Below are 27,230 nucleotides of genomic sequence, written 5' to 3' on the forward strand. Positions count from 1 at the left end.
CTCAACTGTTCTCTTTACTGAATTCAGCTCCCCAGGAGAGTACCACCAGACCGGGGCTATCACACCCACCTTTATAGAGAAGGACTTCCCTAGGTCTTAATTGTGGGGATGATGCTGGCATGCAATCTTCGTCCTGAATAAGCCCCAAGAGTTCAGTTGGGCCTGCAGGTGCCTCTCTACTCAAGCTCTGTTCATGGTGAGAATTTTTTGGTCCTGGTCTGCTAGCATTGGCCTCAAAACCACTGTGCACCCTCATGGTGGAAGTGTTTTTTTCCATAATAACCTCAACACAGTGCAGATGGGCATGCTTCTTGAAGATGGCATAGGGGCAGCCTGCTCTCCAATCACCCAGCACCCAAACCTGTGAGTGCTCCTCATTCTCAGGGCATCTCTCCATAGCTGGACATGGTCCTGCACAGCCAGGTGCGTTTTGGGGTGCTCCCCTGTGCACAGGTAAGCAGCAGAGACATTCAAAGCCCCAAGGTTGTAGTAGGTTGTCATCATTTCCCAGCATGCACTGGGACACCTCTATCACCAGCATCCTCAGACACCTGTGATCAGCAGGTCACCCCATTAGCAATCTGATGTAGGAGAGGTGAGGTGATTCTGATTCTACTTGAAAATCACAAGTCCCAATACGTGGGGAATTACCTACCGGTATTATTGTGTCTGCTGAGCATGAATGGAGGTACCCAGCCAGTGAGGCAGGTCACAGGTCTCCTGAATCTTCCACAGGCATGAGTTCTCCTCCTCTGTGTCAGACTCTGCCAGCAGCAAGCTAGCAACTAGGCAGCAGCGAGCTACCACCAAGCAGGCCCCAGATGCAGCAGCAGGTGTCTTTGCTGTTTCTGGAGCTCAGCTGCAGGGTTTCCTGCTTGCCCAGAGCAGAGCAGAGAAGGCTGGAAAGTCTGCAGTCAAGTCTCCCATCAGCCCTATATTCAAAACATTGTGTGGTTAGCAGTTACCTGATCACAGGGCTAAAGGGCCCCACCCTACAGCCACCAGACAGCTCATCCCTGTTCCTTACTGACACCTGGATACCATGGGACGGCCAGCAGGCATGGCAGGCATGATTTATTGTGTGCTGAGTGGGGCATCCAGCTGTGATGCACTCTAAAGATAAAGAGCATTAGATACGGTAACGTGTTTTAGACCAGACTTAGGGACCACACATGAGAAAGAAAAATGCCACGGCCCCTTTGATCTCTGTTTGCTGGACCTTGGAAGCCCACAGAAGGTGGGAGGCAGATATGACTGTCTCCAAGGACCACTTCTATCTTCCTTTTCCCCCAGTCACTGTTGGTGTAACAAAAAAGTGCAGGAATTGATCAGTCCATTATTTCCCAGTTTGCTGTGGCCTGCTGTAGGTAATTCACAGCTTTCAAGTGCCTGCCTGTATATGTGCCTAATACTGCCTTAGAACTCAGTGTTCAGAGACAGGAAGCCATTGAGGGAGGTCTATGTCCTAGTTAGCTCTAACTGTCAATTCAATGTAGCTTGGAATCATCTGAGAAGGGAGTCTCAACCAAGGGGTAGTTTATGGGCATGTCTGTGGGCAATTACTTACATGTATTGTTAATTGATGTAGGAGGGCTCCATAGGAGAGTTAGTTAATCATGAGACTGTGAGCAAGCTGGCAAGTGGTGTTTCTTCATGGTTTCTTATTTTTTGTTTGTAAATATTCATTTTATTTTATATGTGTGAGTGTTTTTTTTTTCCTTTTTTTCCTTTTTCCTTTGCATATGTGTATGTGCATTGTGTGTGTCTGGTGCCCAGGGAGGTCAGAAGAGGGTGTCGGATCCTCTGGAACTGGAGTTACAAATTATTATAAACCACCATGTGGGTGCTGGGAACTTAACTGGGGTCCTCTGCAAAAGCAACAAATGCTCTCGGCCACTGAGCCATCTCTCCAGCCCCACTCCATGGCTACGGTTGTATTGACTTGGTTGTGAGCAGGTTCCCTTTGAGTGGTAATACTGTGTAGAATAGCAAAGCAGTTTTGTCTTCAGATTCCTGCCTTGACTTCTGTGATGAACTGTGACTTGGAAGTGTATGCCAAACAAACCCTTCTTCCCTGAGTTTCTTTTTGTCAGAATATTTTATCACAGTGACAGAAAAGCAAGCTAAATCATCTTCTCTTTAGGTGGCACCACCCTGAGACTAAGAGACCCCTGGATGCAACCTCCCTCTCTTTTAAAGACAGGCAGAAGCTAGGGAGGCCCTTTGGGGATGGGACAGCTGCAACAGAGGACGAGGAGCTCTTTCTGATGGTCCAGCCACAGCCGCAGCAAAGGCAGAGGCTGCCTGATGGAAGAAGTTTTCACAGCTTATTTTTTAGGACCATTTCTCACACTGTCTACACCACCATCAGTATTCACTGCTCCAGGGAGACACGGAGTCCTCAGGCCTGCCCTCTGTAGCACACAGAACCAGGCTCAGGGCAAGGGCTTCAAACAAAGGGGCTATTTTCTTCCCCGGAGCCTATGTCTACTCCTGGGGACCACTTTGGGTGGGGGGTAGACAAACTCATTGCCATTCGCGCCACTTTCCTGGATCTGCATCAGAGAAGGGAAAAGTTTTCCTTGGAGGATACTTGACTGCTGGGCCTTCCAGAGTACATCTCTGTACCTGCTTCCCTGGGCATTCATGGAAGAATCTTCTGAGTCGTGGGTGCACTATGATACCAAAGGAAGCCAATGAAACTGGGGCTCTTTCAATACACTGTCCAAGGTAAGGCTTTAGCAAGCAGGGCCGGGAGCTCAGGGGCTCCTGACCTTCACTGCCTCCGTGGGGCCTGCCTTTTAGCTCTAGAAGCCACTGTGGGAATCTGTATGGCCTTACCTGGTACCTGTCACAGTGGGCTCCGCTTGTGAGGTTATTGATCAGTGGGCTCTATTGGCATCTGTTTATTGGTACCCAGATTTAGTCTTGGGTAACATTCTTCCTGACTCACACAACCTCTCAAGCACAGGTTGAGAAGCCACTCCCCACAGGGTGACACTCTTTCAGCCCCTCACTGTCCTTCATCTGAACGCCAGCCAATTTGGACAGACCTGTGTCTCTCAGGCCCAATGAACCTACTCATTCCTAATCCCTCTCATGATGGCTTTGGCAAGTTGGTCCCCTAGAGAGGTGCAGAAGCTGTCCCTGGGGTAGGTGGTGGGGAAGAATTGGAGATGTTGGCATTCTGAGGGGGTCATTAGGGACATGGTGCTGAACCTGTACCCATACCACAGTCCCTTGCCTCAATAAAGGCCCAGGTATGGTGGGCCTGCAAAGGAACAGCCACAGAAGATGCCCTGGTGCCAAGGAGAACCTGGTTGCTGGCCTCCTGGGCTCTTCCCCCAGCCCAGCTTCCAGCTGCCTGTTACTATGGCAATAACTTAATGTTTTTACCATTTTCTCCTGCTCACTGGGATTTCTTCTATTCCTTAATAAGTCTCAGGCTCTGAGTAAGACCTTGTGCACATGGCTTTGACCCCAGCCAAAGGCTTCTCGGAGCCCTGGAGGTCTACACATGATCATAGTGATAGGGCTGCAGAGCCCAGCAGGTTCAAATCAGGCCTTCTCCTTCTCTTCACATCTCTGAAGGTCCTTCTTATAGTGTCTGTCACTGGTCCCTTTGTACTGTGCTTGTAGTGAAGTCTCAGTGGTCTTGATGAAGTGGGAAATTTCATCTCTATCCTCATAGTAGCCTTCACTGAAGTCTTCCTTGTTACTTTTGAATCACTATAGACATCAGGGTATCCTCTGCATTGGAAGCTGTCGTCGGAGCCTGGAGTCCAGTCAGACTGGAGGATGATGCAGAAACCCCAGCACTGCTCAGAAAATGAACCATCTAGACTCTGCTCCTCATGCCATCCCAAACCTGTGCTGGAGTCCTGCACCTAGATAGAGCTCTGGTGTGTAGGCAGAGAGGAGACAGGTAGATGCTTCATGGATAGAAATAGGTGGACAGGTGAATAGATATATGATAGAAAGATCAACAGATGCATATATATATATATATATATATATATTATAGATAAATAATTGGGGGATACCTAAAGGATTGATAATACATACAGATAAACCTAATGGATGGGTACATCATATATGATGGATAAATATGATAAATAAATGAGCAATAGATAGATGATTAATAGGCAGATAGGTAATAGATATGATAAATAGGGAGATATATAGATGATAGGTAATGAATAGATAGGTAAGTGATGATAGATGATAGGTAGGTAGATAGATGATACATAGATAGGTAGATAGATGAATAGATAGACAGACAGACAGATAGATAGATAGATAGATAGATAGATGATAGAATTATATAAAAAGATAGGTGTATAGGTAGATTATAGATTACAGAAGACACTAGGAAACTAGAAGAGACAGAAACTAATGGAGAAGAGATGTTATAAAAGAGTGATAGACCCATGAATGAACAGATGGATGATAGAAAGACAGACAGACAATCAGACAGTCAGATAGTCAGTCAGACAGACAGATCCTGAGAAAGCAGCTCACATTTTGGAGTCTGACACTGGGCAGGCAGCTGGGCATCTGGGAACTCCTGGTTTCTGCACCTCATCTTGAAGAGAGAATCTCTTCTTCAGGGAGGTTTAGTTTTAGTTATAGAATCTTCAACTGCTTGGACAAGGCCCACCTATACGAAACTGTCACCTGCTTCCTCAAGAATCCACTGACTGTCTGGAAACGTGCCTGGAAACCTTCTGGTGTTTCACTGGGCATCAGAGTGTGGGAGTGTCATGCCATTTTGTCACAGTGCATTCCCCATGGCAGCAGAGCAGATTCAGGATTTTCACATTGTAAGGAGTGTTTGTGCAGGTTTGTTTTAGATGCTGTTTACAGCGAGCGTCAGGGAAAGGCTTCTGTTCCCAGGGTGCTGCATGCTTTCATTATAAATGGACTTTGAATCTCCTTGCACATTTTCCTGAGCTATTGAGATGATAATTAGTTTCTTTTTTACTCTATTAAGGCGGTAAAGTACATTGATAGTTATCTTTTTTTTAATGTTAGACCAATTTTGCCTTTCTGGAATAAACTCCACTTGGCCAAGGTGTTTTATCTTTTTATTTGTCTCTACTGTGTCTTGGGAGTTTTTCTCTTGTGTTTGTGGTCAGTTGCTTTTGTTGGTAGTAGCACTCACCATGGCGGCATTTAAAGTGTACTCCATGCTGACTCCACTTAGCATTGCAAAATACAGCTTTACCCACCAGTTCCCAAGGCCAATTTTACTGGCCAGTCAGCATTCCTTCCTTCAAGCAACAGAAAGCAAGCCTAGCCAAGGAGCCTCTTTACAGGGTGCCTACAGACCACTACCCTTGAAAGGGCTGGGGAGCCATGCATTCCAAACTCAGGGACATCATGAGCTGGGCCTCTGAGATAGCTCACACCTCCCCTGAGCACAGGGCCAAGCTGCCTTCAGAGGCCAGTTCCATCTGTGCTGGGTACTGGCGTTTCTGCACAGCGGACAGTCTCCTGGCCATTACTGTTAGCACATACAGCGAAACTAACCCTACAGTTCCCACTGACTCCTGTGTGCTCAGCTCTACAGGGAGCTTTTAGCTGTCAGGACTTTGGTCATTCTCCAGAATCACAGAAAACTGAAGAGTTGGAACCCTCATGTTTGTACGGAGGAGGCTTTTCAATTCTACTCAGGACTCACACAAAAATGAGAGTTCTCTATGCATTCAGGGAAACCAGGCTGAAAACAAATTTAAGCATATATATACATATACATGTGAACATATGTGAGCATCTGCATATATAGTTAGTCTCCATATAAACTCAGAGTCAGCCAATCAGGATCTGCAATACTAAGGAAAAAGACCTTATCTCTATTTAACCTATACAGGCTTTCTTCTTGCCATTGGTCACCCAGAAGACATATTAGCCCAGCCTTTATGGTGTATTAGGCAATAATAATTAACTTAGAAATTATTAAGGGTTTTAAGAGGACAAGCATAGGTTGAAAACAAATGCTGTGTGACTTTATATAAGGGTCATGGGCATAGACATGGATAGGTTTGGGGGTCTGCAGGGTCTCATGGATACTGAGGCACTGCTGAACACAAATGTGTGTGCTTAGTACTTCAGAAATAGTGACCAAAAGGTTATCTGTCCTAGTTAGCTGTCAATTTGACACATCCCAGTCATCGGAGAGAATCTCAACTGAGGGTTTGTCGGGTTCTGGGTGATCTGAGGCCATGTCTATGAGGAATTGTCTTGACTCATGATTGATATGGGAAGACCTAGCCCACTGTGGGTGGTGTCATCCCTAGGCAAGTGGGCTTGGGCTATATTAGAAAAGCTAGTTGGGCAGAGATTCAGAAAGAGAGCCAGTGGGCAGTGTTCCTCTATGTTTCTTGTCTCTGTTTCTGCTGGAATTCATGCCCTGACTTCCCTCCATGATGGACAGCAACCTGTAAGCTGAAATAAACCCTTTGATGAGTATCTGACACTGGTTGGTCGGCGGCGGAAAAGTCACGGGGCATGACAGAACCCAATGTTAGTTTTTAGAGCTTTATTAGGAGGGGAAATGGGTGTGGAGAAGGGGACCAGGCCTGGTGAGAGAGAAAGATGGGGGAGGGGCAGAGCAGAGAGGAAACAGAAAAAAAAAGAGAGGGTGGGGGTCCGTGTCCGGCTTTTTTAAGGCAGGGATTGCGTCAGCGCCTGCTGATGATGTAAGAAGTTAGGACCCAAGCTGCGCATGTGCAGAATCCTAACACCCTTCCCATCCCATTCGGTCACAGTGTTTATCACAACTGAAAAGCAAGCCAGGGCATTATGTTACCAGTGAAACACTCTCCCTATGTCTTTGACATCTAGGTTATTCCAATATGTAATTTTTAAAAATTACATTTATTTATTTGTTTGTTTGTTTACTTATTTATGGAGCCAGGCAGCTGTGAAGGTCAGATAACAACTTGTGGAAGTCAGTTCTCCCCTTCCACCCCTGGGTCCTGGGGATCAAATCCCCCTCTTCAGCACTGGCAGCAAGTACTTACCTGCTGAGCCACCCTCCCAGCCCAGGATGACTTTAGTTTTAGTTTGTCACAGAGCTTCTGGTAAGTTTAACTTTCCTTAGAATCATAGCATTCATGTTTGTTCTTAGATCTGGTGAAAAAAATGGAAGCAAAATGAACGGACAGTATCTCCATCCTGCCCTCAAGTAGCGTAGAAAAATGGCTTAGTAGTATAGAAGTATGTCTCAGTGTGTAAGTTTTTTGGCACCCTCATGCAAAGAAGCAAGCAGGACACCCATGCCCCAAGGTCCTCTGTTCCTCACACCAGCTTTGTGGAGCTGACACACTCATTGTGTTTATAGTCTGTCCTAAGGTTTCATCATTGGCCTCAGCTGCCATCTTGAATGTGTGTACTTTTCTCACGCATAGTAATGATGAACTGTTTGCTATATAAACAAAACATTGGCTTATGCGGTCCTTCTAATATTAGTTATCTTCATTTCATGTACAGTCTGAAATTTTATTATTATTTTTGTTATTTTATTGGAGAATTTCATACATGTATACAATGAAGGGTGATCAATTCCACCCACCATTTCCCTTCTCCAACTCTTCAACTATCCCTTACAAAATGTCCCCTCTGCAACTTCATGTCTTTTATTTATTTTTTTTATAACCCACTAAGTTCAATTAGTGATGCCCTATGTATAAGGGTATGAGACCATTCACAGATGGATTCACCGTAGAATTCTGATAGAACTTCAGAGAACTAGCACCAGTAATATAAAGTAGGAATTGAAGGAAGCCTTCCAAACTCGCCTTATGAGGCTAGTATTACCCTAATACCAAAATCAAATAAAGTTACCTCAAAAAAAAAGGCAGCAAGAGAAAAAAAAAGAAAAGAAAATTGCAAAGAAATCTCTGGGATGAATATAGATGCAAAAACTCTCAATATAATACAACAGTAGTTTCCTTCCTTCTACAAACCACTTCCAGAGTTTTCTAACCACGTCGCCGCATAGCCACAGGAGCTACCTTATTCTCAGCACCAGTTTCCTATGTTAGGCTTTTCATTCTGGGACAGAGCAATTTAAAAGAAGGGTCTGTTTTGGCTCACTGTTTTAGAGGGTCCAGTCCGTGGTCAGGAGTCTCACTCTCTGTGGGGCAACAGGTGGAGAGAGAAGTCCATGGAGAGGAATGAGAAAGTCAGATAGACAAGACTCTGCTGTGTCAGGAGAGAGGGGCTCCTGAGACAGTCAAACCCAACTGGAGGACCGAGGATGACATCATAGAACACCTGCAGACCTTTGCGGGCTTCTCATGCCCTCACATGGCTTTTGTTTTTTTGTTTTCTACACCGAATTGTTTTTATTTTAATATTAATTCGTTTATAAAGAATTTGATTTCATCATGGCATTTTTTCAAACAAATTTTGTCTTTGTGGTTTACATCTCCTCCCCTTCTTCACCATCCCCTTTCCTTTCCTTGCAGGCTCCCATCCATGCCTCATATGACAAGCTCCCCCTTCCTCCTCTTTCTCACCTAGTCTTGGTACCCTCTGTGGTCTCCTATCTTCATTCATAGACTCTTTAGGTCTTACCTCTTGACACCAGTGAGTCCCTTGGGATGGGTTCAGCAGCCTGACCTCCCAGAGACTACTCACAGAAGAGACCACACCAGCCAGCCAGCTCTGACCCCACCAGGGCAATCGCAGTACTGTCAGTTCATGCTAGGGGGTTCTGGGGTGTCAAAAGAAGCATCTGGTCCTGCAGATACCATAGCCCACTCCATGTGTTGTTTGTTAGGCCAAGGAAGTGTTCCACCTCCCTGAACAATCTAAGAGACTCCTTCCTATTTGGGATGCTCTTCTGTTCCCTCCTTCAGCATCAGGACCAGACTTCCTCCTACAGTATTTATTCAAACATATTTTCTAGAAAGAGGCACTGGAAGCTTTAATGACTGCTACTCCAGTGGGTCCCCTCTCTCTGAGAGTAGATGGTACTCAGAGATGCCCCAAAAATAAGGCAGTGCCTTCTAGAGATGCCCACTGGGCCCTCTCCATTGCCTGGGGTCTGGGCTGTGTGAAGACTGTTCAGGTCGTTGTGGGGCAGAGCAGCAGTGTGGTTGGAGCTTCTGTGTCAAGACAGTGTGTGCACACGTTTGAAGGAAGCCGGGGAATTAAAGGAAATCCTAGAGGGAACTCCGCACTGTAATAAAACTGGACTTAGATCAAACTACCTCGGAACTGAGAAGTTAATTATGTCATCTCAGGGCTGTGCACTCCACAGAGACTGAAGTCTTGGCGCCTCGGTTTTCTTCTAGAGTGGATCTCAGGCAGCGAATTCAACCGGGAATTCCTGCACAGGATAATAGTTCTTTTTCTATTGACCAAATCGGGCAAGTTAAACAAAAACTGTATCAACTCTTTGCTCTGTACAGACAGTGCTTGCTGCCTGATGCCAAGGTGAATGGAATTGAGCCTGTCTTAAGGGATCAGCATCCAAGAAGGCCTCGCACTGGAGTCAGGGCCAAAGAGAGGGCTGCAGTGTGGCTATAGGGCGCCCCGTGGCTCTCCAACCTTCAACTTCTTTCCCTCTTCTCACCAGAAGGCGTGGGGCAGAGGATATGGGCTTTGGAGGGCACGCATGGTGGGTGGTCTTTGATATCAATAGCAGCAGTCACTGAGCAGGCGCCTCAGCACACTCTGCAGGCAGGCAGCAATCCAGGCTCCTCCAGACACTGTGGGTGGGTCTGGCACCAGTTTGGCCCGCCCACCCTGTTCCTGGATAGGCCGGTACTCCTCTCTGCAAAAGGATCCTGCAGCTGAGTCAGCGGCTGAGAGAGGCAGACACTCATCGCATACATGGAGACACAATTGAATGAGTTGCACTTGCCGGTAAAATAAAATTTACTCTGGAAAGAACTGGCTAAAATACTCGGAGTGTAAACATATTTGTTTTCAGCATCAAAGCTTTCAGAGCTAGGAGCGGTCTGGGAATTAATTGCTTAGTCCTTATTTTGCAGATGAGGGACAACATCACTGGCTCCCTCATCCGTTCACTGATTCATTCATCCACTCACTTCTGATTTTACTAACTCATTCACTCACCTAGTCATCTACTCATTCATTTGTGTACTCACTCGCTCATTCTTTTACTCACTTACCTGTTCCTTTTCTGCAGCAAGCAAAATGTAGTTCTGTTGGTCCCTTTCCCTGGAGGATGCAAGGATGAGCTAGAAAGCCAACACACACACACACACACACACACACACACACACACACACACACACACACCCTGCATCTGATCACTTTACATTTGGATGCTCATCAGGCCAGAATCTCTGCTGGGTAAAGCTCACAGCAGCTCCATTATCATGTGGGGACACATTGTGTTAGGAGTGAAGGTCCCAATGTCAAAAACACTGGTACTGCCTATGGACCAGGAAGATTCACACTGTGGCCTGAGAGACCTCAGATGCTGTTTCCTCCATCTTTATGTGTTTCGAGGGGTTCAGGAGCTACTGGGTGAGGGTCTTTGTGGAGGGAAATTGGGGAAGGAAGTTGTGTATGGAGGAGTTGGTCCCCAGGGCTCTGTGTCCTAGAATCTGTGGCCCAGCACTTTACCTTATGGTGGACTGGTCCTGTAAGGCTCTGGGGGCAGAGGCCTAGTACAGGTGGCTGCTGGATACAGCCAGGATGGTTATGGGGACAAGGATGGTAGCTGACATTTATGTGAAACCCTCAGTCCATAGTGTAGGAAGGCCAAGCGCCATTTGCTAAATAGGGCATTTCTTAAAGGACTTTCAGATGAGTCATGGCTAATCCCTAACAAGTATGAGAGGAGTTCTAGAAATAATGATCAGAGAGACACCAGGGACTGAGACACTAGGAAACTTTTGCCCTGTCCCAGAAATTCCCTCACAGCCAGGTGGCTTCCTCACAGACTTGAGATGCCAGTAGCCTGGCCACCAAAACCTCCCTCTTCCACGCTAAGGACCACAGTGCAGAAGGCTCTCCATGGTGAGAACCTGTGTCCCCTCCTTCTGTGCCTCCCCTCCCTGGCCAGCAGATAGCCCAGGCTCACCCTTGGGCAATCAGAGCGAGACAAGAAGAAGTCCCAGCACAAAGAGGGCTGCAGATCTTTAGATGAAATCACAGTCTTCCTGTCTCTTCTTCATGATGATTCCTGAGCCTTGGAAGGGATGTGTGTGACATAGAGGTCTCACTAAAGCTGAACACTCTACACCTTGACCACTTGTGGGTATCTGTATTAATCACTATATATTACAAAAATTTGAGCAGAGAGTAGTGATGAAGAGGCATTTTCTTCCAAGCCAAGCTCCCAGTGTGTCTCAGATGGTAGAAGAAAGTCCACCGTGCCGGAGTAAGACACAGAGTGAAGTAGAAAATGTACAACCAGGCATTTACTACAAAGGAAAGACAGTGTTGCGTTTTGAATGTGTTTGAACACTTGGGAAAAGCTGGTGGTGCTGTTGGCACAGGTTGTGGAATCTTCAAGCTGCAGGGCCTCACTGGAGAAAGTGAGTCATGGGGTGGGGGTGGGGGAGCTTGAGGCTTGGTAGCCTGGCTCCACTTCCTGTCTACTCTCTGCTTCCTGACTGTGTATGCAATGTTACCATCAGTTTAACTCTCCTGCTTCCACAGCTTCCAGATGCAAGAGCTGGCCCTCCTTCCCAAACTGACTGCCCCTCTTGATGCAAGGTTCTTTAGGATGACGAAACCTTTCTCATCCTTGTTGTGCTTGACCCAAGGACCTAAGGTGCTAGACACAGTCAACAAAGACCTACTAGTGGCCCCCTAGTCCATTGTCTTGTGACAGTGAAGCTTGAAGATGTGACACTCATGGGAACATACACATTGGAAGCTTTATTCTGTAGGAGAGTGAGAACTGAAGAAAAGTGAGAGAAACTCCCAAGATCAGGAGGATTTTGAGAGGAAAAAAATCACCCAATTTCCTTGTCTGGAGTGTTCATAGGGCCGTGGCAGGAACTAGACAAAGGTTGAGGTAACTGCTGCAAGATGGGTTAGTTCTCTGGGCTATCACAGGCCAAGCCAATGGAGGGCCCCCTGACTCATGCATGTCCCGATGGCCCCCCAGAGGGATGATCACGGTCTATTCACAAGCTGCCCACTCAATTAAGAGTGTCTGAAGTCCCCTCCCTCATTGCCTGACTTGTGCTTTGTTAGCTCTTGACCTCGGCCACTAGCTGTTAGCACTGGTTAGTGTTGCCAAAATCGACTTTGCAGATGTCTCCGCTGTCAGTTAATTAGACTAAGCTCTCTTTGTTCTCACATTTACATGACCAGCCTGTAGCTTCACTAGGGAAGAGGCCTAACTCTCCCCCAGCCACCAAGATAGAGCTGAAGTCTTGGTTTCTCCGCACTTAGTTTCTTGCCTGTGCGGCGGTCTGGTATGGAAGCTCCTTGTTAGAAGCCATCCTCACTTAAAATCAAGTCTGTTACAATTAGCCACATTAGAATAAAGAATATATATGGAAAGACAATAATGTCTTGTATGTGCCTTGAGGGCTTTGTGGGGATGAGCTGGCTTGTTACTAGCCCAGAGTTCAGTCTCTCCCCTTATTTCCTTTGCTTTGACTATCTCATACCCAGTTACAAGACCACTTCCTTACCTTCCTTGGTGCTTCAGAATCTCCCTCTTTAACCCTTAATCTTCTTTCCCAATCCTCATCTTCACTGACACATACGTGAGGGAATCACCCATGTCACTCTGATCACAGCAGTGACTAAAGGATGCAGGACTCTGTCCATGCCCAAGAAAGCTGCAGAAGCTGTATGCTGTACCAGAAACTCTGGGTTCCCAAGACCAGCTAGAGGTCAGGAACCCTCAAGTCTGGGGAAGCCATACATCTACCTGGGAATTTCCTGCCTCACAGCAATCCAGAGCAGGCTGCAGAAAGGGAGGACTTGGGTTTGAGAGCAAGTTTGTAAAAATACTGATTGGACCACAGTGGAAACACTTGCTTCTGTGTGAACCCCAAGATTAGCCCAGCAACAGATGAGAGACTTGGGGTTGTATAGAAAACCAGACATTCATAAAGCTCAGGACCCCTAGCTTCAGGCATGGAGTTGAGAGCTGGGGACACTGTAATGCTCAGTGGCATGCCAGAGCACAGAGGAAGAAATGCCAGTTTTCTCTCTTATGGCATAGGTTACTTAATTCCCCGCTTCAAACAATAGAAACTAACTCACAGGCCAGTTCTAATTTTGGCATGTCAAAACCCCAAATAACACCTTAGCTGACAGAATATGGAAATTTGTCAAAACTGCAGATCAGTATGACAATGTGGTGTTTATTTCAGAACTACGAGTGCCATTTAGTATCAAGGTGGTTAATGGCCTACTTTATTCTGTAGACAACTCAGAGGGAACAAATAAAGTAAAACAGTGACAACCGATCCTGGAAAGTCATGGTAATTCAGCAAGCAGTCAGATATATGTCATGTAGCATAAGAAGACAAGGAAATTTCCTTAATGCAATTAAGCAAAGGCAGATATATTTTTAATAGGAAAACATGAAAGGCATTTCAATAAAAACAAGAAACTTGTTATTAATCCTGCAAGCCACATCCCTTGAGAGCTGGTTGAAGCCTTTCAAAGGTGTGGTGTGTGGCACACTACGAGAGCTGAGTGAGGCTGGGGTGCGGCTCAGTGGAAGAAGGCTCGCTTTGCATCCCTGATGACCAGGGCTCCATCTCCAATAAGACAAAAAAGTCAATAACTAACGTGATAGAAAACAGTCTTTATATGGACAATATTTTTTTGTGAACTACATACCTAGAAAACACAAAGGAAATAGAAAAAAAAAGTCTAGTAAAATTAAGCTGAATTAATGGCTTTATATCATAGCATTGGGAAGAAAGGACACAGGGATTCAAAACTGCAAAAACAAAACAAAACAAAACACTCAAAATTTCAAACAAAGCAGCCTATTCAGAAAGAAAGTCACACATCCTCAGGAGCCAAGTGAGGCTCCAGGGTGAGATGGAGTCAGCACACAGTAGCCACCAGCCTACAGGTACAACTGAAATCCCAGACAGAGAGCCCAAAGCAGCGGTGTGAGGACGGGCTCATGGCAGTGGGCTTGTTGGGAGATTGACAGCCTGTAAAGGGCCAGCACCTCCAGCTGTGACTCAAGCCCTGTGAAGCCCAAGCACAGGGGTGGCTTGGCTCAGATGGCTGCTGGAAGAAGGTCCAACCTGTGCCCAGGCTTTGGGGATGGAGAGCTGAGTGCTGGGGAAAACGAGTTACTACAGCAGTGGTTCTCAACCTTCCCAATGCTGCGACCCTTTAACACAGTTCCTTATGTTGTGGTAACCCCCCAGTCATAAAATTATTTTTGTTGCTACTTCATAACTGTAAATGTGCTACTGTTAGGAATCGTGATGTAAATATTTTTAGAGATGGAGGTTGGCCAATGGGGCTGTGACCCACTGCTATAGGGCTTGTTACATTTTAAATTTGAAATGTACCCCTTAAATCCATAGTTTGGATGCCTGGTCCCCACCTGGTGGTTTGGAGAGGTTCTGGGAACGTTGAGAGGTAGGGCCCAGCAAGAGGAAGTAAGTTATGGTAGGTGGGGTCTAGGGGCTCTGTTATCCCTGTTTCCTCCTGTGACGTGAACAGGCTCTGTCACATGGTCCCAGTGCCGTGAACTGAACAGCTCCACCATACCTTGCACACACTGGGGGAGTGGAATGCTCGAACTGGGAGCCTCAAAAAATGTTTCCTCTCTTGAGTCCTTTTATTGTCACAGTGTGAGAAAGTAACTAACATAATGCTGTTGCCCCTTTTCTGTTTCTCAAGCCCTGGTCCTTAGTGCTGGGGCGGCAGTAACCATGGGAGCTATGGGACCTGCAGACCTTACAACGCCGTAGGGCAGTTCATTTCTCAACTCAGCAGAAGGGACCTGGGTGGCAAAGATACCTTACCTCTCTCCTTTTTTCTTCCTTTCTGGCTGGAGTATGTGGAGGTGTGTAATGTGTGAAGTGCATGTTGTGGAGGTGTGTAGTGTATGAAATATATGGAGTGTGGAGCGTGAAGTGTGTGGAGTGTGCAAGGCATTTAAAATCTGACTTCTGTAAGATGAGCAAGTAGAACCCAAGAAAACTGGAAGATTCTGGAGATCTACACATTAAATGGGACCAATTATTAGGAAGAAATATTAAATTATTGACCCATAAGAGGAGAATTGGAGGTTAGGAGCACTGGTTGCCTTTCTAGAGGACCTGGGGTTTCATAACCAGCACCCACACAGCAGCTTACAGCCATCCATAATTCAAATTCCAGAGGGACCCAGTGCCTCCTTCTGGCCTGTTTCACTTAGTGTTTCAACAGCTGTGATGAAATGTCACGACCAAAAGCAAGCTGATGAGGAAAGGGTTTATTTGGCTTACATTTCCATATTATAGTCCATCACTGAAGGAAGTTAGGGCAAGAACTCAATCCTGGTAGGCACCTGGAGGCAGGATCTGATGCAGAGGTCATGGAGGGCTGCTGCTTACTGGCTTGCTTCCCCTGGCTTGCTCAGCCTGCTTTCTTACAGAACCCAGGACCACCAGCTCAGGGATGGCACCACCCACAATGAGCCCCCACCCCATCAATCACTAATTAAGAAAATACCTTACAGCTGGATCTTATGGAGCAATTTTTCTCAACCGAGGTTCCCTCCTTTCAGATAACTCTGGCTTGTGTCAAGCTGATATAAGATGAGCCAGCACACGGCCTCTGTGGGCACTGCGTGGATAAGGTGCAGAGACACACATGCAGGCAAAACACTCACATACTTAAAACAAAAATAAATGAATCTTTTTTTTTTTTAAAGAGGAATGTTAAAGTGTTGAAACAATCCAAAGCAAGAAACAAAACAGAGCAAGGGAGAGTGGTTGACCAGAAAACAAATCTTGAGTGGCAGACATCAAGCCACACACATCAATGGCTACATAAGTTGAGAATTGTTTAAACAGATCAACAGAGTGACAGACGTTGTCAAAAATCCATAAAAGAGGGTATTCTAACAATACACAATTTGGCTAAAACTCCTCAAATAAAGGAATGCATGGTTTAGAGGTGAATGGAAGGATGAAGTTTGGCTTTAGTGTTCCTCAGATACCATGAAGGCTTGGGCCCTGGCCTGGGGTAGAGCCTTCAGGTCTCCTGGGATGAAGTCAGGTCTCAGAGGACCTGCTCTTAACGGGGATACGGAGACTTAGCTCTTCCTCTCTTTCTTAGCTTCCTGCCTGCCGTAGGGTGAGTAGCTTCCTTTGCCACACCCTTGCGTGTTGATGTTCTGTTTTTTTATCTCAGTCCTAAAAACAATGGTTCACGGTGGCCATGGATCAAAACCCCTGAATCCATGAGCCAAGATAAAGCTTCTGTCCATATAAGCCAATTTATCTCAGGTATTTGTTACAGCAATGGAAAATTGTCCAGTACAGATGAATATCACATAGCATGCCAATAAAAATCACAAGGGAAACAGGGGAGCTACATTAATATAAAGATGTAGAATTCAGATCAAACATGGCTGCAAGCTGTTTAGACAGATCAATGAAGTGACAGACTTTGTCAAAATCAATAGAAGAGATTAGTCCGACCGTACGTGATCTAGATAAAACTCATCAAACCTAGTGTTTATGCAGTTTAGAAGAATGTTTAGAAACAGATAAGGAGGGATGTTTCACCATGATTACAGGGGTAGCTTCTAAGCACACAGAACAAGGCCGAGCAGGCATGTGCATACTAACAGCTTCAAGATAAATAAAACTAAAAGGCAAAGCAGGCAAGTGCACCTGGAAATGTCAGCAACTTCCTCCCAGCACTGGACAGAGCTGGGAGATAACGCCCTAGAGGGGGGACTGATGAAGGCACCACCACCTAAGTGTTTCCAACTGAGCGTCCACCAACATCCAGACCCTTGTAAGCAAGCCATGGGCCAAATAACAAAGTCAGTGGAGATGCCCCCCTCCTTGCCCCCAAAAGTTCTAAAAGTGAACACAAATAAAATTGATCATTGTTTATATAACACAGTCAAAGAAGGGCTAGGAAAGAACTTTACAGAATTAATCACCTTTATTTAAAATGAAGCATGTCAGTCCAGAGAGCCGGCTCATTGGGTGAAGGGACTTGATATCAAGCCTCATGACCTGAGTTCAATACCTGGGACCTACAAGGTGGAAAAAGAGAGCCAACTCCTGCAAGTTGTCCTCACACCTCTAACTTGACCCCCCCCAACCACATACACATACATACAGACAGATAAATAAACAAATGTAGAAGACAATTTGTGAAATGCTTCTAAAATTGATAGCACAAACTTCTGTAAGGAATTAGGGAAAATTAATAACTTGTGGAATGAAAGATGATGAAAACAGAATAAATCATATTCCTTCATACTGGTGATGAACAGTTAAATATGAAATTAATAATGCAATGTCATTTATGAAATGAGTTACTTAAGGATAAATCTAACAAAACATCTATAAACCCTCTGGGCCCAAAATTACCCAGGCGCTGATTGAAGTAATCAAAAGAGTGCTAATAGAGGGGCATACTGCGCTAATGGACTAGAAGAGTCAGCAGAAGAGAAATGTTAATTTCCTGCAGTTTATCCACAGATTTAAATGAAATCCTGTTTAAAACTTCACACAGTACTTTTGAGACGCGGGGAGGCCGTCTCTAAAATGTACACAGCAAAAGCAGCGCTGGCTAAGCAATCTTTAAAATGTAAATCTAGGGGAATTAGACTTTTCCTCCCAAACCAGCTTGCCCTGGGTGTCTGCATCCACTGCCGGTCCAGAGATCGATGGAGAGAAGGAAGAGCCAGGAATAGGCAGCACAGGTGGTGCCAATCGATGCTACACAGCAGCTCAGCAGCAATTCAGTGCCCAAGAATGGTCTTCAACAAAAGAGGACGCCGTCCGGCTGGCTCTTTGCAAAGCAGCACACCTGGGTGGGAACTTTAAGACTTAGACAAAGTTAACCCTGAATGGACCACACATCTAGATGTGAAAAGCATAACTCTAAAAAGTTTAGGGTCATGCAGGACAAATATAAACAATCAAATCACCCTACACGCACATGTAAAGTGTCATAATGTTGCCCATTATTCTGCACCGTTATCATAACGTACACAATACTTAGGAAGCATAGTGGAGAAAAGCTTTGCGTTCTAGTTTTACTCTGTTGCTGGGATAAAACACTATGATCAAAAGCAACTTAGGGGAGCAAAAGGTTTCTTTCAGCTTACAGGTCACAGTCAATCCATCGAGGGAAGTCAGGGCAGGAATCCAAACTGAAACTTGGAAAAGAAATCGTGGAGGATGCTGCTCCCTGGCTGGCTTTCTTGTAGACCCATGCTTAGATATCTTTCTTATACAATCCAGGAACAGCTTCCCAGAGAATGGTGCAACCCACAATGAACTGGGCCCTTATGTATCAACTAGCAACCGGGACAGTCCCCTATAGACACACCTGCAGGGCAATCTGATCTGAGAATCCCTCAACTGAGAGTCCTCTGCAGGTGACTCTAGACTCTGCCAAGAGTTAAAGCTCACTGGAGCACGTTGTGACTTGGGTTACGTTACCCTAAAGGTCTTAGACAAGACAGTCAGAGCACGGTATGAAGGAATAAAACTTAACAAGATAGGAGTTACAAAAATCAATCACTATTGTCCAGTAGAAGACCCGATTGCATCACTTAAATGATTAAATGACAAATTGTTGAGTGAAAGAAGGGGTCTGCCAACTGCATAAGTGATGGATTCTTGTGTCTAGAAAACACCAAGTTCTCTGTAAATCCAACAATAAAAACAAAATGGCACAACAAAAAGTGAGCCAAAGATTTCAATCCTTTACTAGGCAGTACTTATAGAAAAAAAAAAAAAGAAGCTGGATCATTAGCCAGGAGGTAAGGGCAAGTTACCATCACAGTGAGGTCTTCCATGGCCCTTGGTGAGATGGCCAGATTAGAACTACTGAGGAGGGCTGGAGAAATGGTTCAGTGGTTAAGAGTTCTGGCTGCTCTTGCGGAGGACCTGGGTTCAGCTCTCAGCACCTACATGATGAATTACAACAGCCTATAACTCCAGTTCCAAGGGATTTGGTGCCCTCTCCTGGCCTCCATGAACACTGCATATATATGATACACATACACACTTGCCGAGAAAACATTCATACACACAAAATAAAACAGATGACTCTTTAGAACTGCTGATGTATGAGTGCTCGTAAGGACAGTGATTACAACCATAGCTTTCTCGGGGATGATAGAGTGGTGTGGTTACTCTTAGAGTAGAGATTCCATTATTTTTTTCTGGGATTCAAGACTAAACCCAGGGCCTCCCATATGGAAGCTCTAGTTAACAATTTATCATAAAGCTTAACAAATATCTTCTGGATACTTACTAAAAAAAATAAAACTCATATCTGTGTCAAAGTATCTCAATGCTCACTGTGGCTCTAGTCATGGCCCCAGAGTGGAAGCAGTCCTTATATCCCTCAATAGAGGAACTGATGAACAAACAGTCCAGGGTGTTGTGCTCATAGAGTACTGGGAGGGCAGCAGGTATGAGGTGTGAGGCCACTCCCACTCACTAAGGCAGAGGTTCTCAACCTCTGCAACCCCTTACTACAGTTCCTCATGTGTGGTGACTCCCAAGCATAAAATTATTTTCATTGCTACTGCATAACTGTAATTTTGCTGCTGTTATGAATCATAATGTGAATATCTGATATGCAGATGGTCTTAGGTGACCCCTGTGAAAGGGTCATTTGACCCCAAAGGGGTCATGATCCATAGGTTAACAACCCATGCATTCATGGGTACAGATCTTTCTCTGTATTTAGGAAGGGCAGTAGGCAAAATATGACATTTATTTAATCAAATCTGTGATATGGGACTGTCCACAACAAGCTCCCAAAATCTCAGAGAAAAATGGGTCATTTCTGTGTGAGGATTCAAAGATCAGTGGACCATAAGGGTACCCTGAAGGAATTCACCTCTCTTTCCAGATTATTCCTGGCCCTCTGGGCATCTCTCCTCTGGGGCGAGTAGCCCTTCCATCTGGAAGATGGAGAGGGGGGATAGAGAGAGGTCCTATCTGAGTTCAATGCCTGAGTGCTCTGGAGCAGTCTGTCTTATATGACTCACTCTAGAGAAAGGGCTTTTAGTTTCTACATTCTACCCCAGGGGTCAGGAAGGGCAGGAGGGGCAGGAGGGCAGGAGCAGAAAAAGTGGAAATGTTAGGAAAGCCTCTCTGTAGAAGCCTCCATTCCTTAAGTTCTCCACACACCAATATATCCCACCTGCTGCCTCTGAGGCTGACAGTGGGATGCTCAAATCCCCATGAAGGCTGGCACGGAACCCAAGGCTAGAACGATGTACTCTTCAGGAATACAAACATCCTAAACAGACAGTAACATGGACAATTGAAAGTCAATCAGTCTTAAAAGCTAAGTGAAATAGATAAATCACAAGAAAGACAGAGCACAGATAAATGCCTTGACTGTGCTGGACTCTTATGAAGTTCAGAGATGGGCTTCTTCCCAGAATGTATAGTATCCTCTAAGAATGCAAATCCTACCACACATTTATGGAATAAAATATGTGTGTACCCTCCTGTACAGAAGAGCATGCCCAAGCCACTCTGAGCACTGTCACACCCCAGAAGAGCGCTGATGACAATCCACTCACTTACAGGAAGAGACAGGGAAGCCCACCAGCTGGTGCCCAGGAAATAATGGCACAAGGTCCTGACACCAGTGGCCATAGTGGACAGTCAGGCTCACTCCAGGAATGACCTGCAGATTAAAAGATGGGATCCAGTTCTGTGTTTTCCACAGTAAGAAATTAAAATCATAGGCTTTCTGCAACTACTTTACGTAAACTGATGAAGTTGAGCATTTGAGTAGTAAAAAACATGCCGTTCCCCAAATCTGGAGTATTAATAAATCTAAGAAAAAACACAAATGACGTCTTTTAAGTCATTATAAAGTCCCTGAAAAAATTTAATAAGTCCTGAAATTTCTGAGAGCTGTGCCATAGACACAGATAAATTATTATCATAAAGATGTTAACTCACTCAATATAAATGAGGGAATCAGTTCAGTTCTAAGAATTCCAATGTTTTCTCCCCTTCCTCCTTTTGTCTCCTTTTAATTTTTTTCTTCTCCTCCTGAGAGGGTTTCACTAACCCCATTTGAAGCAGACTGGAGAAGAGAAACTACAGACAGCAATATCTGCCATGGACCAATGAGAGGACAAAGGGGAAAACTCACTTAGACATTTTAAAAAGACAGCACTAAGTCATTCTCATGATTCGAAAGGAAGGTGAAATTTGATCCTAACGCACAGCGTACACAGAGCCTTTAGCTGAATTGAAGACCGAAATGCAAAAGACAAGCTAATGCAGCCTAGAAACCACGCTAGTGGAAGATATTTATGCCCCTGGCTTAGGAAGAGACACAAAGACACAGTAGGATCCACCACTGGGAGGATTTTTAACGATAGCAGAAAGTGAAGGTGAGAAAACAAGTAGCAAATGAGGAGAAAGTAGCCCCCCCACATTTAGGATTGGTGGATGTGTGCTAAGAGAACACGACATCCACAGTAAGCAAGGGGGAAAGAGAAAGCCAGCATAAGTAAATAGCCCAGAAATGAAAGTCTAAATGACTGATATATTTATAAAATGATATCTGCATTTTTCATTAGCAAAAAAATGTAAACCAACACGAGAAAATAACACACACACACACACACACACACACACACTCACACATATGCGCACGCGTGTGCGCACGCTCACGCATCATAACCCAGTAGACACTCTGCTTGAGGATAGAGGATGCCCCTACAAGCTGCTGCTATCAGTGTGGTAAATCCATCATTAGCTGGTGCAAACGCAGGCAGGGTCTCTCACAGTGCGGCACACCTGGTTTCCTTCTCTCTCCCCCCTCCCCATTTCCATTGTGCTTTTTATTTTTTATGTCTTTTGTTTTCCTCCAGTGCCATTGATGGAACCCAGGACTCACACACGCTCAGCAAGTGCTCTAGCACTGAGCTATACTCCCAGCGCCGTAATGTCTCCAAGAAGACATAGAGTTTGCAGCTGTTGCTCAGAGCAACTAGAGACATGCACAAAAAGTCCCTACTGGCAAGACCTAGGGGGCTGGACAGGAGGGTGACTGAGGCCCACAGAGCCCAGCTGTGAAATGGCTCATAAGGCCTCAGTGTGAACCACTAATGTCAAATAGAGCATAGAGAAAAACACATAATCACAGAACACACCAATTATCTTTACCACACCATGCTCAAAACAGGGAAAATCTATTTTTTTTTTAATTTGTGGAAATAAGGGTATTTCAGTCACCAAAGGAGGCTGTGGAGGCACAATGGCCCAGCAATATTCCCATTCTTAGACTAGATAGACTGGTGCAGAGATGTCTAATGGAGTCCAGCTATCATTATGATTAATCTCTAAAGCAGGCATGTTAGCTGCGACTCTCTCTCTGCTGTGAATTTCAGAAGAGAGAACAATGTTTTCATCCATGTTGGCATGGCACCAGCAAGGTGGGCGTGGCACCAGCAGAAGGGTGAGTGTCTTCCTTCAATGATTCGGTGGTCATCCCCTTCTCTGGCCTCATGAGTCAGAGCTTCTCTGTTTGTGGAACATGAATACAGTAAGACTCAAGTTTCTCAGTGTTCAAACAACAAGAGCTCACAAACCACTTCCCAGTCAGGAGAAGTGGAAGAATTTTATTCCCGTGGCTCTGGTCTGTCTGGATCTTGCATCATCAGACTCTCTGCAGAACAAGTCAGGGTGCCATGCATCTTCCTGAAAAGAGCAGGTGGAGATGGATTATGAATCAATATCTGGAAAGAGCTTCCAGGGTCTCCAGCAGGCCACGAGGACTTGACATGCAGCAGCCAGCCTTATCATCACTTGAGAGATCCCGGGGTCTGGTCTCTGCTGCCTGCTAATTGCCCATTCCCTCAGAAGTTCATTAGCAGGGTTTCCTGTAAAGCCCATTCTGAGAGCCTGAGATAGGAAAACTGCTCTCCAGGAGGCTTTGCTCAGGTTCCTATCAAGACTCCTTGCTGAACAACAAGGCTGACTGTACATCTGTGTGTGATTATGTCTCTGTGGGCATTTCTGTATTTTATCTGTATTTGCAGAGGGGAATGTGGCTGTGTGTCTGTATGAATGTGACTCTGTGTGTGTGTGTGTGTGTGTGTGTGTGTGTGTGTGTGTGTGTGTGATGGCATGTGTGAATGCACCTGTGTGTGTCTGTAGGAGTGTGACTGTCTGTGTATATATGTGCATGTGTTTGCATGTATGAATATGAGTGTGCCTGTGTGAGTATGAATGCACATCTTGAATGTGCCCACGTTTCTGAATGTGTGTCTCTGCATGTGTGAGCATGTGTCGGCCTGCTTATGTGTGTTGGACACAGGTGTCCACGATTACGTGTGTGGTAAAGAAAAATGCAAATTAAATTAAAGAAAGATATTCTCTCTGTCTAGTACCCGTGTTTCCCTTTTCTTCCCAAATGTCATTCTCTGTCCTTTCAAATGCATGTCAATCTTTCTAATGGCCAGACCTGCTTCTCCAGCTCCAGGGCACAGCAATGTCTTCACAGATCTGGAAACAATCTTCGTGTGATGCAAACTGTGAGCAGCAGTGCCTACCACCTGCTCCTTTGGGACCTCAGCCATGTTTTTGATGGCACCCTCCTCACCTTGCAAAACTGTCTCACTTTAAACATATGAGCCACAGTCCAGTCCTGGCACCCGGGCACAGTGAGATTCTGTGTATTAGAGGGCAGCATTGGTACTGTCAAAGCCTCTGCCGTGGCTATTCAATCACATTCTAGGTACCTCTATATCTCTCTCAGAAACTGGGCCACATCTCCCTCCACAATCTCTCCCTTGGGATAGAGAACTGACAGGCTCCTGCTGTGACATTAGAACACTCAGGTCTCAGGGGTGGGAGAGGGGTGGGGGTGGGGGGTGAGGACAGAAAGTCCAGCGTCCTTCCTGCAGGTCTTTCTAGGACAGAGTTGATGAGAAAGCACGCTGTACTGCCGCCTTGCACCTGCCTGTCCCAAGCTGCAAGACAAGCTTATGGTCCTATCTAGTGCCTGCTTCTGCATCCCTTGGATAATGTGGTGTGCACCCCACCCACACCTCCAGAAACCGGTAAGAATGAGAGGTACCCTTTGGGGATTGGCAGGCTACCCACAGCATCTATCTCTCTGATTGCAACTCTTCTTGGGATTTGAAGGGAAGACTACTTTTCTCTATCCCTTAAAGGCCCCGCATACCACCAATGGTCTGATGCTGTCTTCTAAGGCTTTCCCACTTAGGCCCCAGGGTTGCCACACAGGCTTGTAAGGGTAGAGATACAAAGTGGACTCTATGACATAGAGTTCAGGGTGTGAACTGTTTCTCATTATATCTGTTGCTGAGATCTGTCATCAAGGGCACAGGTAGAGCCCCTTTTGACTCCCCCTGCTCAGCACAACTTGAAACCATTGTACATGACCTTTAAAACAAGCCCTAGAAGAAGGCTAAGGTGCTGGGAACCTCTGGGGCCAGGAATCACGTGGTGGTGAACATTTTGCTTAAGAAGCCACAACTTGGGAATGCCAAGCACAGCCCATGTCCCACTGGCAGGAGCAACTTTTGTTGGCAGAGAGACCTGGAAAAGGTAGCCACGCAGGGCAGAACACTTGGACAGCAGGCCTTGCAGGGAAAGGAAAATAGAAAACCAAGCACTCTATATCCTCAGCCCGGCAAAGAGTCTCAATATCCACCACCCAGAATGGCAGCAAGGTGCTCAGGCCCTCCTCTGGCTGGGCGGCCAGCCAATGAACCACCATGCACAATATACAAAGAGCTCAGGCTCAATTACAGCAATCATGCAACAATCTCCGCAGACACCTTGCAGCAGAAGATGCACAGGCCACCCATCAGCACACACACGCCAGGAAAATGCAAAGCCAAGCACTAGCTATGACATGGGTGATCAGAACGGTTGAAACCCAGAAGACTGACCACACCATGTGCAGCCCAGGATGGAGAGACCAGCCTCACACGGCAGTGGAGGGGGACGCAGGATGGGGCAGCCGCTGCCCCAAATGCTATAAAATCAAACACGCTTCTACCATGTCATCCAGCAACAGGACTCTGGTATTTACCCAAAGGAGCTGGAAATGTATGCCCACACAAACCTGCACATGGATGTTTATAGCAGCTTTATTCATAATTGCCAAACTCGGAAGCAGCCAAGATGTCCTTCAGTCAGCGAAGGGATAAATAAACCAAGGCCCATCCAAACACTGGAATATTGTTCAGAAAGAAAGCAAAATGAGCTATCACACCAAGAAAAGACACGGAGGGGACTTAGATGCATTTAGCAGAGTGAAAGGAGCCAATCTGAACAGGCCACGTGAACTGTACAACCCCATCTCCGAGACATTCTGGAGAAGGCACAACCATGGAGACAGGAGGAAGATCAGTGAATTCCACAGGCTGGAGACAAACAGAGATAAGTAGACAGTGTCCTGAGGATTCTTGGGAATCCCACTCAGCATGGCTCAACAGTGGTGGGTCGGTACCATTATCTGAACCTGAGAGCCGCCTGGTCCCAATGTGTTGCATGAGTGTGCAGTCACAATGTGTTCATTAGTGAGCGGTGCAAGCTACAGGCTCTGGGCGACAGTGATGTGGGGTGGAAGTCCATCCACTGTGACTAGTAAGGATGTTGGTAATTGGGGAGGCTGTTCCTGTGAGGCGGGGGGCATATAGGGTCATCTTTCCTCTTGAAAGTACAAACCCACTCCCCACAGGTTCAGGAAGGCTGGGCCACCTTCCTGCCTACCCTGTGACATAGGCCATCACCAGACACAGGTGCCCTCTTTCACCTGCTCATTGGCTTCTTGTCTGTCTTCTCTCAAAGTGGAAGCTCCTAGAGAGTGTTGGCATGTCTGCTGCTCTGCCTGGTGGCTCAGGGCAGTGCCTAGCTGGTGCAGTGCCTAATCTATGTCCCACACGGCTTTCTGGTTGGACATGAGTTAGAAAGCACAGGGTCCAGCATGGGGCTTACTCACCAGCCCTGCCATATGTAAGAGCAGCACAACCTCCATTTTCCTGTCTGCTGATGCCTGTTGCTCACCCGTTACTAAAGTGACCGTGAGGCCAAAATGCCATAAAGGAAACTGAACTTAATAGACATCTAGGAGAAACGAAACGTACCACTGCAGACATCAGCATAACCTTCCTTACATACCCGCTGAGCCCCCGGGGAGTCCTGTCTATTGCAGAAATTTCTGCCTGTGACCACAGCACTCCCAATGGGAGGCAAGCATCAGACACACCAGTGAGTTCCCTGATTCTGTAGAACTTGGCCTGTGAGTGAAGGGTACTCATGTCCTAGAGTTCAGCACCACAGTGTCAACAGAGCTGTGTGATCAACCAGGATACACATAGGGTGCTATCCATTCTTCCCTGGCCCCACCAACTCAAGAGCATCTATGGTACAAATTCTCCCCTTAAGCTCTCCGTCCACATCTGCCCACCCCTGGGAGCAGGTCCAGGTAATGGGGCTTACCTGGAATGGTTTGGGACCCTTTGCTTGGTGACTCACATCTGCATAATTCCATTCTGAACCTCCACACCAGTCAATCTGATATTCCCTCTGCGACCCCGGCTTCCGTGGTTCTCACTTGTCTGGGTCTCCATCCATTTTCACACCTCCATGTACCATGGAAGCACTCCCCCCCCACCCCTACTGCTGCCCAGAAGTCCGGCTATCTGCAGTATTCCTTCCTCTGATTCCCTGACTATCAGCTGGGCAGGGGCTCTGCCCATCTTATAGCCTGTCCAGGAGTCTCCATGGTGTGTGTTTGTGCCCTGCATCATCTGGCATGGGTGCTCTTGGGCAGGAACCCATGTTCCCCGGCTCACTCTGGGAATGGAAGAAGCATGGGCACTCACTTTGGGGTTTAACGGAAAGGGCCATTTGGCTGAAATTAGAAAGTGTGCCCTCACCTGGGCTTCACCTGCATGCTGCTGAAGGCATCCAAGGTGCCAAGCAAAGCAGGTTGCTTGTTTCTGATACTAAACTGTCCAGCTTAAACAGAGGGTACGGTGGGGTCCCAGGATGGCTCTCCAGAAATCCCAGCCCAGGCCATGGAAAACAAGC

This window comes from Peromyscus eremicus, chromosome 20 (genome assembly GCF_949786415.1).
Source record: "Peromyscus eremicus chromosome 20, PerEre_H2_v1, whole genome shotgun sequence".
NCBI lineage: Eukaryota > Metazoa > Chordata > Mammalia > Rodentia > Cricetidae > Peromyscus > Peromyscus eremicus.